The following is a 20185-nucleotide window of genomic DNA, read 5'->3' on the forward strand; positions in this document are numbered from 1 at the left end:
CACAAAATTAAATCCCAACTTTTTGATCCATAAAATGAAGAATTTGCATATTTACGCCCCCACAAAATTGCCAGTTTGGTTGAAACAAAGAAATTTTATGCCTGCAATGAATGAATTATTACAGTTTTCTGTAAAAATGCTTTCTGAGGCGGGTTTTCAATTAAACATGAACTTGACCCTTTAGCTGCAGACAAAATTTGCTGCAGGCATATGAGAATGCTTCATTTGAATAAAGTCACATTACCACCACTTAGAAATTATACATCTCAACATAAGCGATACCCTAAGAAAACATGAATACTGGAATATTATTTACCACACTATTTGCATAATATTGACAAGAGAATATGCTTTTATTTTGGGGGGTTGTTCTGTTTTGCGGCAAAATCAATACGGAAAAAGTTTTCCTTAATTTCGGTGATATTAGCAAGGATATTTGGAAATGTTTTCCTGTCAATAGGGCGATCATAGATTGTCTTAACAAACATCCCAGCTGATGATATCTATAGACATCCTAGCTTCCCGCGATACATTTAATTACCGACGGGGGAGCTCCTCTTATTAGTCAGCCGATTGGTATTAGGTCCACAGAAAATGTCCGTCTTTATAGCCATAATTTGTTTTGTTTGTCCAAGGAGTATGGAAACAGCGTAAGAATATTGCTACTTACATTGAGTTAGCAACAAATAAGACTTTCCTGAAGAAAACTGAGGATCGTAAAATATATACTTGTGTCATTTAGAAAAAAATCGATATTTTCTAAGCGTTTATACATAAATGTGTCCAATTATTTCTATATAAACATGTGAAAATGACATAAAATGTGAACAAGATGCAAAGGTCTTTCAATCGGTATTTTTATACGTTTGGTACGTTTAGCTGTAAATGACTGAATTATCAAAATTAATTTATTTTGCTGACTTGATAAAAGCAAACTTAACATCCACAAAAAAGTTTTTGGTCCTGTATTATAAACTGCCCAATACTTTTAAAATGGTCAGTATTATAGAATTACATTATATATCTTTAAAAAAAATAGAAACATATATTTTATTATGTCTCCCCCATAGGTAGGGGAGACATATTGTTTTTGCCTTTACTGTCCGTCCGTCCATATTAAGCTTGTCCGGCTTTTACAGGGCAAACTGCTGGCCGGATTTCGAAGAAACTTAACAGGAGTGATCAGTACCAAGCCTAGTTGTGCATGTCGCCGGCACGTTCGCTTCGCTGCACAAGATGGCCGAAAGAGCTAAAAGATAGAAAAATCTTGTCTGGCTTTCACAGGTCAGACTGTTGGCTGGATTTCTACAAAACTTCACAGGAGCAATCAGTACCAACAGTAGTTTTGCATATTGCTGGCACATTCTGCTTCACTGCATAAAATGGCCACCAGAGCTAAAAATAGAAAAATCTTGTCCGGCTTTCACAGGACAATCTTGTCCGTCTTTCACTGGACAATACTGCTGGCTGGATTTCAACGAAACTTCACAAGAGTGATCAGTACAAAGCCTAGTTGTGCATATCGCCGACATGTTTCGCTTCGCTGCACAAAATGGCTTCCAGAGCTAAAGGTATACCTAGCTCAGTAGGTAGAGCATTGGTCTACGGATTGCGGGATCGTGAGTTCGATCCCTGGGCGGGGCCGATCCCTGGGCGGGGCGTATGTTTTCCGTGACGATTTGATAAACAACATTGTGTCTGAAATCATTCGTCCTCCACCTCTGATTCATGTGGGGAAGTTGGCAGTTACTTGTGGAGAATAGGTTTGTACTGGTACAGAATCCAGGAACACTGGTTAGGTTAACTGACTGAAATACTGTTGAAAAACGGCGTTAAACCCAACACAAACAAACAAAAAAACATAGGGTGGAGACATATGTTTTTGTGACAAAAACACCTTCTAGTTGCAATATATGATTGCAATATAATTATGATATAATATAAAATATATAGTAAGAAATAAAAAGTTGTTTGAGGCAGTTGTGTTAGTGTTGGGACTGCTGCATGATATTAGAGGGACAATGACATTTAAAATTTTTAAAATGAAAACAACTGCATTTTTATGCTTTTTTTAATAAGCTTTGAAGGCGCTTTCATTTAGCATTCATAAATTGTAAAATGTTACATTGAAGTCGTACCAACGTTTTATGCAGTACTTTTATGCAGTATCTGTTCATAAGATGATTGTGTAGTCTGTACAATATTGAAAATACTTCTGAGACATAAGGATTATAAATTGGGCAGTCAAACTTATTTCTGACATAAATGCTCCCAAAAATATCTTTATGACCTGTACACATGGAGGCATTGTCCTTGTAAGGATTTTCTAGGGAATAGGCCATACTTGAATTTTCCAGAATTTATAAATATGTTTTATGTTGTATGGTATTTACCAGACTTCCATGTCTGCTTAGGCTTCCTGGAACTTCCAGCGTAACTTGATTACATTGCAAATGATCCTGTTTACTGAGCACTTGGTTATAAATAGATATTAAATGGAAAATTTATAGCAAAATATATTGTTGTTAAGCTATTTAACCTTTTCTTGTTGCCAGGCAGTTTTCACAGAGATTTGTCACATGTTTTTGGCAAGATGTGTCACATCTTATGGCAAATTTTGTGACTTGTTTTCACACAGATTTGTCCACAAGTTTTGGCAAGATGTGTCACTTGTTGTGGTAAAATTTGTCATTTGTTTTCACAGAGATTTGTCACATGCTTTTGGCAAGATGTGTCACATGTTGTGGCAAAATTTGTCACTTGTTTTCACAGAGATTTGTCACATGTTTTTGGCAAGATGTGTCACATGTTGTGGCAAAATTTGTCACTTGTTTTCACAGAGATTTGTCACATGTTTTTGGCAAGATGTGTCACATGTTTTTTCAAAGATTTGTCACGTTTTTGATTATTATGGCCCCTCTTCAAAGAGTTGGGGGTATGCTCATATCGGTCAGATCATCTGTCTGTCAGTAGAGCAAATGGTTTCTGCCCAATAACTTGAGAATCACTTGACCAAGAGCCTTCAAGCTTTGTAGCATGATTGGGCTTATGAAGTAGATGACCCTTATAGTTTTATGGGTTAGTAAGTCAAAGGTCAAGGTCACAGGGTTGTGTTTTTGCTTAATTTTCTAAGTATATTCTTAACTTTCAGAAAATAGGGTTTATCAACAAAATTTGGATTGGAACTAAATAAGTACACAAAATAAGAAGTTCTGTGTATCAAAAGAACTGAAATGTTACAATGTACCATCATTTGATATTTAAGTTAAAAAAACAGGGCATATAGTTTAAAAAAAAATATATATGTAAATTTTATGCATGAAAACAGAAGACTTCTATGATGTTCTTTTTCAGGAATGGTAAAATATAATATTATAAATGTGGAGAATTTTGCTCATTCCTGCTGTGATCGTCTCTTCTTTGTCTTCTAATATTATTATAGGAAGACTGATTGAAAGAAAAAACAATTACTTTTATGTCTTTTGGGAGTTTGTTTTTATGTATCGTTGATAATAAACAGCTATTGTGTGAAATAAGTTCTCCATTTGATATCTGCAACTTCTGATTGCACACATAAAAACTATTTTGGCGCCCAATAAGATGATCAGTCCCAGAGAGTAATCAGCGAGGCAGTCATTTTCAGGGAATTTATTTTGATAGTTTCTTCCCTTTATAACAGCGGCAAATCTGTTCTTTTCAGCTGCTGTTTTATTTCAAAAATTAGAAATTCTGTTGCTTCAGAATTAATCTTTATAGGAAATTTTTAACGTCCTCCTTTGAAAAATATATGTGTATATTGTTTTGCACATGTTTGTCACTGTCTGTCTGTCCGTCTGTCTGTTAGTGAACCATTTGGTTTCTGATCATTAACTAGAGAAGTCGCTAAGGCCTTTTAACAGTGGTCAAACTTCATTATAATGTTATTAAGGATGATTGACAGTGGTCAGTAGATCAAGGTCACAGTTTGATTTTTCCTGCTTTAATAAATGCTCATGATTAAAAGTCTGGTGACATCTTCCTATTTTGGCAGTCTGAATAACAGCGATAGACGGGGGTTTTACATGGTGTTGTTATTTAATTCATTGATTTGTGACATTCTGTTTCTGCTGCCTTTTTCATTAGATTTTCTCTTCAGGGTGCTGGCAAATCTCATAACAATTTTAATAGGATAACAGCAGATTGCTGCAGATTGAAAGGAAATGGTTTTGTTTGATTTATTTTAGTTTCATTCTAATAAAATACTTTGGACACTTTGGTCTGCTTTGTGGAGAAAAGATTTGTACTGTTATTTAGGCTAGCTGCTGATTGTTTAAATGTTTTTTAAGTATTTGAAGTTTAACCACTGCTTAAAATTTAAGTACTTTTTTTGATTACCAGAATAAAGTTTTTTGTCAAATGATGACAATTTTTTTTTTAATCCATCTTACCAAAATTGTTACAAAATTTAGTTAAATTGTGCAGTTGAAATGTGATAAATTTGTCTTGCAAAATTAATGGTTACAATTTGTTTCTTGATTTGAGATTTTTCTGTATGTTTTGTTGAATTTTAAAGATTGGATGCAATTGGTGAAGATTTCATTTTTGCTAATTTTCATTGATTTAATTAACGATGTGTCACTTCAGTTGTTGTCAGCCAGCATTATAGAGAGGTTGTGACTTCTACTTCTATGCCAGTGTGTAGTTGAAGCTTCTTTCTTGATGCTTTTAATTTTATGTAATAATGCTGCTGTTCAAATTAAGGCTAGTTAGAAAAACGCTACTTTCAATATTACACACGAAATTATGAAGTCAGGGTCATAAAGGGAAATAATCAAAACTGCATTTTATAGTACTTTCTATTATGTTAATCATATAGTCAAACCTATGACAAGTACATGAGAAAACAATTATTAAACATTTAATTTAACAAGAAAATAATAATTATTTTATGTTCATAACAAAAAATGTGGCGGCCTCTGTTAAAACGTGCCTGATAAATTTGATCAAGTAAGTCTACAGGTTTAAATTTCATATAAAGGTTTTACACTGTGTCAAAGTGAAATGTTCTGACACCTCAGATTCCTTCATGTCACAGGTACTTGTACATATTCAGTATGAATGTAGTCATTTTTTATACCAGGGTCTAATATGAGACTGACAGTCAAATCACAAATAAGACTGGCAAAAATGGTTCAAATCTACAATACATGAAAAAAGTGAGTCATTATCTTTATGTTACAATTTTGTATTTATTTTGCAGTAAATCTCGAATATCTTTCTATTTGCCAAAGGATTGAAATAAAGATGACTGATTTAAAAACAATTTAGAAGTATATTTTACAATTTCAGGGTAAAAGGATCTTGGTTTAAAGTGTAAGTAAATCTTATATATAAAACCAAATTATATCTAAGAGCCATTTGTGTTTTTTGGGATCTTGATGTTTGATACTGGGAGAAACAGATTTTTGTTAGGAAAACAACTGCTTTAAGTGTATGAGAAACAATTTAAATTATTTCTGTTTATTTCTATTTACATTATTATGCTTTTTCAAGATTTAAAACTTGCTAGCTCTTACTTAATGTTACATGACTTCAAAATTACTTGATTACTTTTTAGCTCACCTGAGCACCAAGTGCTCAAGGTGAGGTATTGTGACCAGTCATTGTCCAGCGTGTGTCGTCCGTCGTGTGTCAACATTTGCCTTGTGAACACTAGAGGCCACAGTTGTGACCCAATCTTTATGAAACTTGGTCAGAATGTTTGTCTTGTTGATTTCTAGCTCAGGTTCAAAACTGGGTCATGTGGGATCAAAATCTAGGTCACTAGGCCAGATCATAGGAAAAGCTTGTGAACACTCTAGAGGCTACACTTGTGACTCAGTCTTTATGAAACTTGGTCAGAATGTTTGTCTTGACGATCTCTAGGTCAGTTTTGAATCTAGGTCATGTGGGATAAAAAACTAGGTCACCAGGTCAAATCAAAGGAACAGCTTTTGAACACTCTAGAGGCCACAGTTATGACCCTTGGCCAGAATGTTTGTCTTGATGACCTCTAGGTCAAGTTTGAAACTGGGTCATGTGGGTTTAAAAACTAGGTCAGTAGGCCAGATCATAGGAAAAGCTTGTGAACACTCTAGAGGCCACAATTGTGACTCAATCCTTATGAAACTTGGTCAGAATGTTTGTCTTGATGACCTTTAGGTCAAGTTCAAATCTGGGTCATGTGGGGTCAAAAACTAGAACATCTGTTCAAATCAAAGGAAAAGATTGATAATACTCCAGAGCAGGGCTCCGGAAATTTTGATAACTCAATCGCTCCGAAACGAAAAATCCTGCAGTCGGCGCTACCCCACCCACCGCATTCCAATGTTACATTATATTTTGTAAAAAGTGATAGAGTAAAGAAATAAGCATGTCATGCATTTAAACTGGGTTACCGGTTACCTAGAATTACCATACAATGAAGACAGTTATTCAGTGTTATGTGTGATCGTTACTTTGTTTAAATTTCGATGTTTTTCCTGCAAGGATAAAATTGCCGGCATTGACACCGTGTACATAGCAAGTCTAAAAGCCAACGCATGTGACTTCGGTACCGTATACACGGAAGATACTTTGTGATGTTTCCTCATTCTTTGACGGAATTCTGTAAAATACAATGCGTCAACGTGAATTACACGACACATATTCTCTGCTAAACAGCCTCAGTATTTTAAGAATACTCTGCCGCGGACCGAATGTGTACATTATGTGAACGCTGAGATCGAATTTCCCGCATGTATAGTACCAAAAGGTCATGCGGGTTGGCCACGGATATTTCATTTCACTTACGTTGTACTTCAATAAGCAACTACATTTTATAAAGTTATATGTTCTCTTCTGATGTAAACAAAATTTCATTTTGAAACGTTTTTTTTAAAAGACCAATTTGATAAACAGTGCCACTCCGGTTTTCTTTATCATTCATGTTTGCCGGTCCATTTTTTTTTTCTTTTTCTTTTTTGTACAGTCGGGTTTCAAAGTCGATTTTCTGCACTTGTTTCAACTGGAGCCCCAACAAATGAGTCATGTAATTTTTTCAAATCAAGTAATTATAAAAAATATTTTTATCGGTTTTCCATGTGATGTCTCTTTAAATCAAAGACCTATAATGTACATGATTAAATGCAGTGACCATTTGTTTTTTACCCGTGATCAGATATAACCTTTTGAAATAAACCATCCGTCGGATTCTAAATAAAAGAAATTTGGAAACCAGTCAAAAATGTTTAATACATTGCAGTCGGCTGTCTGCAAACATTAAAGGATGTGCCGCGCGAGCGCTGATTGCGTCACATGCTTATTACGGACCGATTATCAAAGTGACAGTCAGACCGATTGACACGTTTATTGATTATCTGAGGGTGTGACCAACAATTTCCTGCTTGGCAGGTGGTCGTGTATTGAGATATCAGACCGAAATTTATACTTTCCTCCATTTTTAGGGGACCGATTTTTTTCGTTTTTTCACTTCACGAATCGGTCTGAAAAGTCAAAAATCGGTCCAAAACCGAAGCCCTGCTCCAGAGGTCATGTCTATGACCCTATCTTCATGAAACTTGGTCAAAATGATGATCTTGATGATCTTTAGCCCAAATTTTAATCTGGATCATCTAGGTTCAAAAACTAGATCACCTGTAAAAATCAAAGAAAAAACCTTGTGCATGGGGCTGCATTTTTCATTTGTTGTGCATGAAACTTAATCAGAATGTTTGTGTGCATGAAATCTCAGATGAATTTTGGATGATTTCAAATCTGGGTCACGTTGGATCCAAAACTAGGTCAAATCAAAAGGAAAAGCTTGTATACACTCTAGGGCCCACTTTGTTTGCTCCAATCTTTCTGAAACTTTCTCAAATGGTTTGTTTCCATGAAATTTTTGACAAGTTCAAATCTAGGTCATGTGGGGTAAAAAACTAGGTCACTAGGTCAAATCAAAGAAAATGCTTGTTTACACTCAAGAGGCCATGTTTTTTGGTCCAATCTTAATGAAAATTGGTCAGAATATTTGTCTCCATGAAATCACTAGGTAAAACATGTGTACACTGTTATGGCATGTTACTCAGGTGAGCGACCTAGGGCCATCTTGGCCCTCTTGTTTTGTATCTCATTAGTCATGATCGATATTGTAAACATGGAAAATAAGTTCGTATAGCATTCTTTTTTTCCTTACAGAGTAGTTTATTTGCCATTTTCACATATTTATGCAGATCTGTGAGATCAAGAAATGTGTAAATGTCAGTTATTTGATAGGTTTATCTGACATAATATAGGCTCTTAGATTTAATACCTTGATCTACTAACACCAACTATCTAATCCCTTAGTCTATTAACAACACTATATTTATCCCTGTGATCAGCTTTAATCCAAGTTACCTTACTAACAACAAGAGTAATCATCTGTAGATTTTAGTCTCACCTGTGATATATCTACTTACAAAAAATACAATTTCTTGATAAAACAGCAAAATTTAAATCCCTTTAATCTACTTTTTGCAAAAAATGTTAGTGTTCTTGTTACACGATTTGATTTGCGGCAGTCAGTATTATATATGTGTGTGAACTTTACCCTGGATTAATTTTAAAATGTTAGTTGGATTTCAACCAAACTTGGTAACATAAAGAAATCATTTTTACTCACTTGAGTTTAGATTTTTAACAACTTTTTACCTTTTACCAGAGTTTCAATTATTAAATACTCCTTCTGTGTAATGTCTTATGTTTATTTTCACAAATGACCATTAACTATTGTGATTTGAAATTCTGCATCGTCTAAAAGTTTGTTTTCAAGTAACTAAATGTTCATTGTTTAGACATCAGCATTAAAATTCAAAAATGTGATTACGACATTCTCTTTTAATTGACATTTATTTGTTGTTACGTTTTCTCAGCCAGTATTTTAACACGACTATTTTCAAGTTTTGGAAAATTTGTCTGACTTTAAAAATGACAACAGCAACGTAATACAAACAAGACGCCATTCCTTAAGGAGTATAACATCTTATAAAGAAATAAATTGCGTGTAGTATATCTTAAGAATTAAGGGAATGTTACGCAGGATGAGATTTAAAATGTTCCTCCGATTCCCCGAATTAATTAGATTCGGAGAAATCCTAAGAAGCAGTTTTATTGAATTACGTGGGGAATGTTATATTGTAACTCTACTCACATATTTACTTTGACAAATTACGCCATGTTCTACCATACAAGATTAAAGTCAGCAATTACTGGACAAAATATTGGCGCAACCTCACATATTGGTTTTACGTGATGTGCATACAAATAGGGCTTTGTCAGACATCAAGTGACAAGATATTTGGTTATGCTTTGATGAAAAAACAAATTTGTATCAGAATCAGACGATACAGTTTCTTAACCCAAGTGTTGTCAAACAAAAAGTTCTTATGAAACCTTTTATTTTTCAAAACAGTGTTTACTGGAATTTCTTTGGATCAGGTGACTGTCAACCAAGGATGTTGTTTTTGTTGTGTTTAAAGTAGTGTTATTAAAAGGAACACCAGATTGGGGTCACTCCATCAAAGGCCAAGGTAGCAGGGGCCTGAACGTGGTAAACCATTTCCAATCAATAACTTGAGAACCACTTCACCCAGAATGTAGAAACTTCGTAGGATATGATTGGACATGCAGTGTTAATGACCCCTATTGATTTCGGGGTCACTCTATTAAAGGTCAAGGTTACAGGGGCCAGGACATGGAAAACCATTTCCGATCAATAACTTGAGAATCATTTGACCAAGAACCTTCAAACTTAAAACCATAAAAAACAACTTGTGGTCCTACAACCTGCATAAATGACCCTATTTAGTTAATATTCACACTCATGGAACATTATGGCAAGACTTACCAACTGACTTATATAGATGAACTTCATGCAATCTTCACCTTTAAACATAAAACCTCAAAAAAGTAATATATTTGGTCATACACTCGTGGCATGATTTTACGTTTGCAGAATTAAGGAAAAGTCACAATGCGCTCTTTTGATGTATATTTTTACCTCCCTTTAATTAATCTGACATTTAATAAACTTGAGGAAAATCCTTCTCAGATGTTAATGGAACTGCACAAATTTTCTGTCTGGTTGATTTGAAATACAGAGTTAATTTAGGTTAAATCTAGACGTAAAGTATTACTTAATTTAAAACAGATTTATAGCCACCATATGGAAAAGGGTTTGTGCCTTATCAGTAGGCTATGTTTAATATATAGAGTTACTAATAGCTAGATATCCATATTATTATTGAATAGTGAGTCATATTTCGATCAGATTGTTCATATTGTCTACACAGCACAAAAAAGTTTATGTATAGATATAACAGTTTTGCACCAAAGCAACAATATCTGTATGCAGAAGATATGTCTGTCTTGGGAATATATTCTGCAGTATTATGTTGAATATAATGAACACTTTTATTCCGTCATTTTATAGTACTGTAATAAATAGGATGTAAATGGTCACAAATCACGAAAACATCATAATTATTGTCATGATAGGCAAATCAGGCTTTTGAGTTTTATTAGAACTTAAGTTAGCGTTCTGCATGAATTCTATAATTAGATGACTTCAGTCCTGAAGTAGGTTTCTGCATGTAATTTTAATCAAATTAATACCTTACTGTGTTTCAATGCTATTCTTGCCAATGTTTAGTATAGAAGATCTGAAACATGTGAGTCATAAGTGAATTCTGAGGGTTATATCAGATGAGGCAGAGTTCGCTAAAATATAAAAAGTTATAATACTCATTTTGTCAGTATCCCACCAGTGACCAATTGTTATTATATAGTTTTGTTCTGAAATACAGCCTTTATTTCATTTAATGAATACAAAAATCTTTATTTAACCCTAATCATGCTTGAAAGGATTGATTCAGCCTTTGCGACCAGTGTAAATCATGAACAACTTGCATATCTGTGCAGTCTGATCATGATCTGCACTTTCTGCCATTCAGTCAATATCTTTTTGACAAGCACCACTTTTAACAGTTAATGGTACTGTCTAAGTTGAAAGATGGACAAGTTCAAAGAAATTTAGCAGGGTAAGGGTTAACTGGATGCATAAGATACAGAAAAATATTCAGTGGTGGCACTACCTGATTTAGTTGCGACATTCTGTGCATCAAAAAGTTCAGAGTTTTAAACGAGTTTTCAGCCTTATTTGTCTGAAGTTATAGTCCGATTTAGTTGATAAAGCAGTTAGAAACAGATAAAAGTGTCATGATCTGCAGTGATGCATTTGGCTCTGGTGGATTTTGCCAGCATGGATCACAATCATCGCAAGTGTCCAGTGGGATCCAGACCTGGCAAATCCACTAGAGCCAAATACAACATTGCAGTTCAAGGTACTGTTACCAAAAGATGATAAAGGAGGCTAGACAGGTCTCTTGATTAAAAATTAGACAATCTGGTTACAATTGAGATTATTAAAAACCATTTGTCATAGATTTTCTGTGAAAACTGCAGACTGTGTTTATAGTAGTAATAACAAAGAGTTTTGCATAGTGCATGTAAGGTTCTTTCAGAAAAAAATTCTGCACAGTTATGGGACTTTGGTTTTTGTTACTATACTATACACATAGAGTCTGCATATGCAGTCTTGTGCGCGCCTAATCTCCAGAACCATTGCACACAATTTAATGAAACTTCATTCACACAAGTGATCAGGACTTTGCTTTTTGTTACTATACTATACACATAAGAGTCTGCATATGCAGTCTTGTGCACGTCTAATATCCCGAACCATTGCACACAATTTAATGAAACTTCATTCACACAAGTGATCAGTACTGTAACCTTACTTGTGCATGGTGCATGTTAGCTTCTTTCAGAAAAACATTCTGCAGAGTTATGGGACTTTGTTTTTGTTGCTATGCTATATACATACAGTCCACATAATTATCTTGTGTTCATCAAATTGCAATGTACTGTGGGGGGACCTTAGCTCTAGTTATAAATACACCAGTCATTTACATCTCCAAGAAAAAATAACATTAATTTTAAGTTATAGGTATCCAGCTTAAAAATAATGCTCTTTTCTTTGTAGTCTGATTAATTCCAGAAAAATACTAGTCCAGAAGAATTTCCTTTTAGTTTTAGACTGGTGCATCTATCAAACTTGTCAGTTTCAAAAAGAACTCAATCATCAGTAATCGCCCACAAGGACCACAATCAAAGGGAATTATGCCAAATGAGCTGGTGATACAGTCTACTTTATATGACAGAAAACCAGTCTAGGATTGTGAGCCGGATTGTAATCCAGTCAAAAGAACTCTGAAAATATAGTCAATACCAGGGAATTTGTATATCAAGTGACAAGAAAAAAGATGAAAAAGTTAAAATTAAGTTCTATTGAGTCAGAACATGATTTTAGAACTGTCTATCATTGTTGATTAGGTGCGTGACTTTGTATGGAAGTGAGGATAAATAGAGTAGCAGCATGGAATTGTTGACTTGATGAATGACGCATTCACATATTAAGCGGCAAGATGATCTTGGTGACTGCAGATTCAGTCATGCAGCCCTTGAAAGCAAGCTTATAAAAGACAACAAGCCTTGTTCATTTGCTATTAGTTAAGTCGGCTTGATAGATACACAGGTTCTATAGTAGGTCAAAATATTCATAATTTTGTTTTCCGAACGCGGAATCGAGTGAAGGATATTTTTGTCTTACATTTTGCATGCATTTAATTTAAGCCTGCACATTTTCTTTGTTTCCTGATGAAATTTTTGATGGGGTTGTTTGGAAGAGCTACAAATTTGGCATGGCCTTATCACATTTTACAACAGAAAAAATGGTAGAAAAAAAGCTGATTATTCACATGTGGATGGAAATAAATTTGATTTCTGAGTTTGTTTAATAATCACTTTAAGAATATAACAGTGTATCTAGATAACATCTTTCAGACCAACAGTTACTGTAGACTGCAGACAGTAAAATTGTCTAGTGGAATGGAATAATATTACCATTAAGAACAATTGTCAACATTTAATACCCTGCAGTACTCAGCATTCCAAAATCAAAATGGCAAGCTTAATTAAGCTTGCATTAAGGCCGAACAAGTGTGCGGCAAACTTGTTTCAGCGTGCAGCAAAGATTGTGATTGGAACTATCGCAACCATTATTTAAGCTTGCGCAAACTAATTCACGCGCTTCCTACAACCTATTTAAAATCTTGCAAGCTTGTAAGGTTGCGCATACTTGCGATTGGAACCCTAGCGATTTTAATTGCGACCTTGCAAGTTTGCACAATCATAGCAAGATTTATATGAGTGTGGACAAAAAGACACTTGCGAGTCTCTCACAATCTTGTTATGATCGCGAAAGCTTGCAACACTATCTTTTTCAGTCAATTCAAAGTTTGTGAGATAGTTTAGATAACCTGTGAGTCTAAATATTATATATTATGTACTTCCTTTAATTTGACAAACTGCACAGTGTATAAAAACTTTCACACTTTCAATGAAACAATATTTATAGTGATCAGTAGATAAAGACTAAAAAATCAGGGACAGTATTTTTTAAAACAATGTATTTTGACATAAAAAATTAAAAAATTGGTTATATGTATTACCTCCCTTTTTATTTTTTATGTAACAATGAACTAAAAGAGTTTTAAAACCCAATCCTTTCCCCTTGCAGTTGTGTTCCCTTGTTTTGACATCCCCTCCCCCTTTACTCTGAGTAAGTTAGGAGTTTTAAAACCCCATCCTTTCCCCTTGCAATTGCGCTCCCTTGTTTTGGCATCCCCTCCCCCTTTATAATGAGTAAGTTATCATGCCCATCTTAATTTTGGCTGTCGGAATCCTAAGGCGGTACCTGATTGTTGTTTTTTAGCTCACCTGAGCACGAAGTGCTCAAAGGTGAGCTTTAGTGATCACCCTGTGTCCGGCGTCCGTCGTCGTCCGTCGTCCGTCCGTCCGTCCGTCCGTCCGTCGTCAACAATTTGACTGTTAACACTCTAGAGGTCACATTTTTTGCCCAATCTTAATGAAACTTAGTCAGAATGTTACCCTCGATAAAATCTTGGACGAGTTCGATATTGGGTCATCTGGGGTCAAAAACTAGGTCGTCAGGTCAAATCAAAGGAAAAGCTTGTTAACACTCTAGAGGTCACAATTTTGGCCCTATCTTAATGAAACTTGGTCAGAATGTTACCCTCAATAAAATCTTGGACGAGTTTGATATTGGGTCATCTGGGGTCAAAATATAGGTCACCAGGTCAAATCAAAGGAAAAGCTTGTTAACACTCTAGAGGTCACAATTTTGACCCAATCTTAATGAAACTTGGTCAGAGTGTTATCCTTAATAAAGTCTTGGACGAGTTTGATATTGGGTCATCTGGGGTCAAAAACTAGGTCACCAGGTCAAATCAAGGGAAAAGCTTTTTAACACTGTAGATGCCGCATTTATGACTATATCTTCATGAAACTTGGTCAGAATGTTAAACTTGATGATCCTAAGGTCAGTTTCGAATCTGGGTCATGTAGGATCAAAAACTAGGTCACCCGGTCAAATCAAAGGAAAAGCTAATTAACACTGTAGAGGCCACATTTATGACCATATCTTAATGAAACTTGGTCAGAATGTTTATCTTGGTGATCTTTAGGTCAAGTTTATATCTGGGTCAGCTGGGATCAAAAACTAGGTCACTAGATCAAATCAAAGGAAAAGCTTGTTAACTCTCTAGAGGCCTCATTTATGACTGTATCTTCATGAAACTTAGTCAGAATGTTAAACTTGATGATCTTTAGGTCAAGTTCGAATCTGGGTCATGTTGGGTCAAAAACTAGGTCATGGGATCAAATCAAAGGAAAAGCTTGTTAACACTCTAGAGGCCACATTTATGACTGTATCTTCATGAAACTTAGTCAGAATGTTAAACTTAATGATCTTTAGGTCAAGTTCGAATCTGGTTCATGTTGGGTCAAAAACTAGGTCACGGGGTCAAATCAAAGGAAAAGCTTGTTAACACTCTAGAGGCCACATTTATGACTGTATCTTCATGAAACTTAGTCAGAATGTTAATCTTGATGATCTTTAGGTCAAGTTCGAATCTGGTTCATGTCGGGTCAAAAACTAGGTCACAGGGTCAAATCAAAGGAATAGCTAGTTAACACTTTAGAGGCCACATTTATGACCGTATCTTAATGAAACTTGGTCAGAATGTTAATCTTTAGGTCAATAGGTCAGGTGAGCGATACAGGGCCTTCATGGCCCTCTTGTTTAAGATTGCAGTAAGCTTGTGCAAGCTTATTGCAAACTTCTCACAAGCTTGACGCATGCTTGTTTTTAGCTCACCTGAGCACGAAGTGCTCAAAGGTGAGCTTTAGTGATCACCCTGTGTCCGGCGTCCGTCGTCGTCCGTCCGTCCGTCCGTCCGTCCGTCCGTCGTCAACAATTTGACTGTTAACACTCTAGAGGTCACATTTTTGACCCAATCTTCATGAAACTTGCTCAGAATGTTACCCTCAATAAAATCTTGGACGAGTTCGATATTGGGTCATCTGGGATCAAAAACTAGGTCATCAGGTCAAATCAAAGGAAAAGCTTGTTAACACTCTAGAGGTCACATTTTTGGCCCAATCTTAATGAAACTTGGTAAGAATGTTACCCTCAATAAAATCTTGGACGAGTTCGATATTGGGTCATCTGGGGTCAAAAACTAGGTCATCAGGTCAAATCAAAGGAAAAGCTTGTTAACACTCTAGAGGTCACAATTTTGGCCCAATCTTAATGAAACTTGGTCAGGATGTTACCCTCAATAAAATCTTGGACGAGTTCGATATTGGGTCATCTGGGGTCAAAAACTAGGTCACCAGGTCAAATCAAAGAAAAAGCTTGTTAACACTCTAGAGGTCACATTTTTGGCCCAATCTTAATGAAACTTGGTCAGAATGTTACCCTTAATAAAATCTTGGACGAGTTCGATATTTGGTTATCTGGGTTTATAAACTAGGTCACCAGGTCACATCAAAGGATAAGCTTGTTAACACTGTAGAAGCCGCATTTATGACTGTATCTTCATGAAACTTGGTCAGATTGTTAATATTGATGATCTTAAGGTCCAGTTTGAATCTGGGTCATGTAGGATAAAAAACTAGGTCACCAAGCCAAATCAAATGAAAAGCTAGTTTACACTGTAGAGGCCACATTTATGACCGTACCGTAATGAAACTTAGTCAAAATGTTAATCTTGATGATCTATAGCTCAAGTTCAAATCTGGGGTAGGTGCGGTTAAAAACTAGGTCACTAGGTCATATCAAAGGAAAAGCTTGTTAACACTCTAGAGGCCATATTTATGACTATATCTTCATGAAACTTAGTCAGAATGTTAAACTTGATGATCTTTAGGGCAATTTTGAATCTGGGTCATGTCGGGTCAAAAACTAGGTCACCAGGTCAAATCAAAGGAAAAGCTAATTAACACTGTAGAGGCCACATTTATGACCATATCTTAATGAAACTTGGTCAGAATGTTAATCTTGATGATCTTTAGGTCAAGTTTAAATCTGGGTCAGATGGAGTCAAAAACTAGGTCACTAGGTCATATCAAAGGAAAAGCTTGTTAACACTCTAGAGGCCACATTTATGACTATATCTTCATGAAACTTAGTCAGAATGTTAAACTTGATGGTCTTTAGATCAAGTTCGAATCTGGGTCATGTCGGGTCAAAAACTAGGTCACGGGGGTCAAATAAAAGGAATAGCTAGTTAACACTTTAGAGGCCACATTTATGACCATATCTTAATGAAACTTGGTCAGAATGTTAATCTTGATGATCTATAGGTCAAGTTTAAATCTGGGTCAGGTGTGTTAAAAAACTAGGTCACTAGGTCAAATCAAAGGAAAAGCTTGTTAAGACTCTAGAGGCCAGATTTATGACTGTATCTTCATGAAACTTAATCAGAATGTTAATCTTGATGATCTTTAGGTCAAGTTTAAATCTGGGTCATGTGGGGGCAAAAACTAGGTCACCGGGTCAAATAAAAGGAAAAGCTAGTTAACACTTTAGAGGCTACATTTATGACCATATCTTAATGAAACTTGGTCAGAATGTTGATCTTGATGATCTTTAGGTCAATAGGTCAGGTGAGCGATACAGGGCCTTCATGGCCCTCTTGTTTGGTTTGTGTTGGAACTCTGTTTATTACTATTCATCCATGCCTTTTTATGCCAGCCTGAGCATAATATAGCAATTGAACTGTACGTTTAACCATACGATTTTACGGTTTCGCTTACGGCCCACATTAGTAACCTGATTAGGTTCATACTCAAAATCAACAATCCTTGTGGCAGGACCTACCAACTGACCTGTATATATGTGACAGGAAAGGCCGTACCGGCGACAGTAACCATCAAAACAAATCAACACCCTTTACAATATTTACAAATTTATTTACATAAGATGATTATTAACAATGAATAGATATGAAAAGAAAAAAAAACTGATTATAAGAAAGAAAAAAAAGAAGAAAGTTCAGTATCTCTAGATACAAAAGTTCTTATAGTCCATTCTAATCTGACGTGACACAGGTCTTTAATGTAATTGTGAACTTTAAGTAGCACAAACAAAACATATCTCAAAATCCAGTCCCTTTAAACCGTGAATACGTTGATTCCGTATTGGCTCCCTATGGTGGTAGGTGATTGCATCCCTGAGCTGACTTCAGAGGATAACAAAAATCATCGTCTTTGCGGTTTACGGCACAACCATGGGACGAAAGCTCTGCGCTGGGAATATCACATCCAGGCGAGTGAAGACAAGTGAACCTCGGGCATTGTACTTCCGGGTTATGACATCACCAGGTAAAATCGTCTGGCGGAAGAAACTAAAATATATAACATATGGTAAGCACCATAGCAAAACAAATAAGTCAGGGCATAAAACTGCTCCTTTGGGTACACCATACCTCCGTAGGCTCCCATAAATAATACGTGCTACTTATACAAAACATGTGCTACTAAGTTCAAACGTCACATGATTAAAATACGTCACTTATTACTTCCATATTACAAAGATTACTTACTTAAAAGACTAAAGTTAAAGTATGAAATGATATGAAAAGTATATGATGAAACATTATAGATACGGACATGATAAACTGCAGCTATTATTTACAACTACAAATTAACAAAATTCAATGTAAATCAAACGTTATATGATAGTTGGCATCCATATAATATCTAATGCCATACACTAAAACGGACATTGTATGTGTATGCAATAGACTGTCACACAATTTCATATTACAATAATATATACATGGTACTAGACTTGCTATATAAATTTATACATAACAATACAATGCAGTAATGGCGTTCCATAATAACGAAATGTTTGACATAAGTTTTTGAAACAAAGTACTTTATAAATATCATGTTACAAATTTCAGTACAAATTTTACATCTTATATAAATGAAACATTTTAGATTCCTCTTTCCAAATAATTTACAAAAGTCTGGAAAATTTAATAAATCATCCTGACATACCGAAACTAGCCAAAATCATGTGCCAAAAAGTAAATGTTACAGAATTCTGTAGAATGAACAAAAATTTACCAAATAAAAATCGTAATGCAAAAATCATACAAAAATCTAACAAATAAATTTCTTACCTCGATCGAGCATAAATTTCTAGCAAGAAAATAATTCAGACATAGATTTGTCTATAATGTCGGAAGGTGGTGTGCGCAAGGCATATCTAGTCCAGTCTATTTAAAGGATAATGTCCCGCCAAATACTAAATTTCATGGGATTCACGGTTAAGCCGTGAGCTCCGACTATTGTCATTTTCACGGGATTCACGATATAGCCGGGGAATCTAACTACTTTGGCGCGAATTTAAATTGACAATTTGAGGCCCATTATAGTGGTTTTGGGGATAAAAACATAAATTACTGAAGTTTATAAAATATCAACTTTCTTATTACTGAACAGAATTTAATGAAATTTACATGGAAATTTAAGTTATGAAATACAGAAAAACATGAGAGGTATTTCATGCGTGAAATCTGACATTTACCTCAATAACTCAAAAATTTACAAAAAGATGATGCAATATCTGCATTTACAATACAGATAAAATAAGGCCCGTATGTCAATTTGTGACAATATAAATGACCTTGACCCTCATATGACCATCAAACTTAAAACCTAAATAAACAACATTTTTGGTCTTACTGCACACATAAATGACTCAATTTAGTTCATATTCACACTCAACAAACCTTGTTCCAAGACCAACAAACTGACCTGTATATAGATGACCCTAACATTCATATGATCTTACCTGTAAACTTAGAACCACAAACAACAACATCTTTGGTCATACACCGGGGGCATGATTTTGCGTTTTGAAAATGCAGTGTCCAGAACAGTGGCCACAGTAATTTTATGAAATCTATAATCATTTAAGTTACAAAGACAAAACTGTTTGTTTTTAAAAACGTCAAACTGTTGCCATCAAGCTTCTTGTCTTAGTAACAGCCAAGCAGTAAAACAGCAGAAAAAGTGTCTATCTCATGTCATCCCATTTTCTGTTTTTAGAGGATCAATATGAAATAGAATTAATCTTGTTAACTAACAGAATGAAAAGAGCTGTTTATATTGACGTTTACTACTTTCCGTATCAACATCAAAATCAGTTGGAGATGCTTTCGGTAATAGGAAAATGGTGATAAAAGCAAAAAAATTGGAGAAATCCGATCTTTATGCAAGAGAGCCCGACAAGTAACGTTCTTAACACCATGTTTGGACCATTTTATGGGTCTAGAGTATCTAATTGATAGCATAAACACATCACGTTGGAAAATATAGTGTATTTTTGCATTACCGATACCTTCTTTATCCCGTAAATCTAGATATTTATGGACAGTTTTGTGGTCGCAATGTGACACTTTTCTCAAATCACGTTAAAAAGGCATGAATCGAAGCCAACTCAGGTCATGTTTTATGTAGATCCTAACACTCACTGTCAGCATCAAATTTGGATAAAGGAAAATAAGAAGTCCATTGGGATTCCTGCGCCTGAGATCTATGACAGATCTGTTGATGGGAAATATTTCCCTGTACAACAACATTGACAACATCGTTAGCAGTTCTGATTTGCCTGTCAGTTAAAAGTAATACATCTCCTGAAAATCCAGGC

The 20185-nt window shown here is 35.2% G+C and overlaps 1 protein-coding gene across 9 annotated transcripts in view; it reads left to right on the top strand.

The window, feature by feature from the left end:
• Positions 1-20185, top strand: part of LOC123556951 (amyloid beta precursor protein binding family B member 2-like) — a 125176-nt gene that overhangs the window by 46657 nt on the left and 58334 nt on the right. For 4 of the 9 annotated variants that reach the window (XM_045348069.2, XM_053543271.1, XM_053543269.1 and 1 more), the window contains one exon: positions 5329-5352. The exons of the other annotated variants lie outside the window; for them this stretch is intronic. The gene's annotated coding sequence lies outside the window, so the exon portion shown is untranslated. The remainder of the gene's footprint in view (positions 1-5328; positions 5353-20185) is intronic. 9 annotated transcript variants of the gene reach the window in all.

The sequence above is a fragment of the Mercenaria mercenaria genome, chromosome 5 (genome assembly GCF_021730395.1).
Source record: "Mercenaria mercenaria strain notata chromosome 5, MADL_Memer_1, whole genome shotgun sequence".
Classification (NCBI taxonomy): Eukaryota; Metazoa; Mollusca; class Bivalvia; order Venerida; family Veneridae; genus Mercenaria; species Mercenaria mercenaria.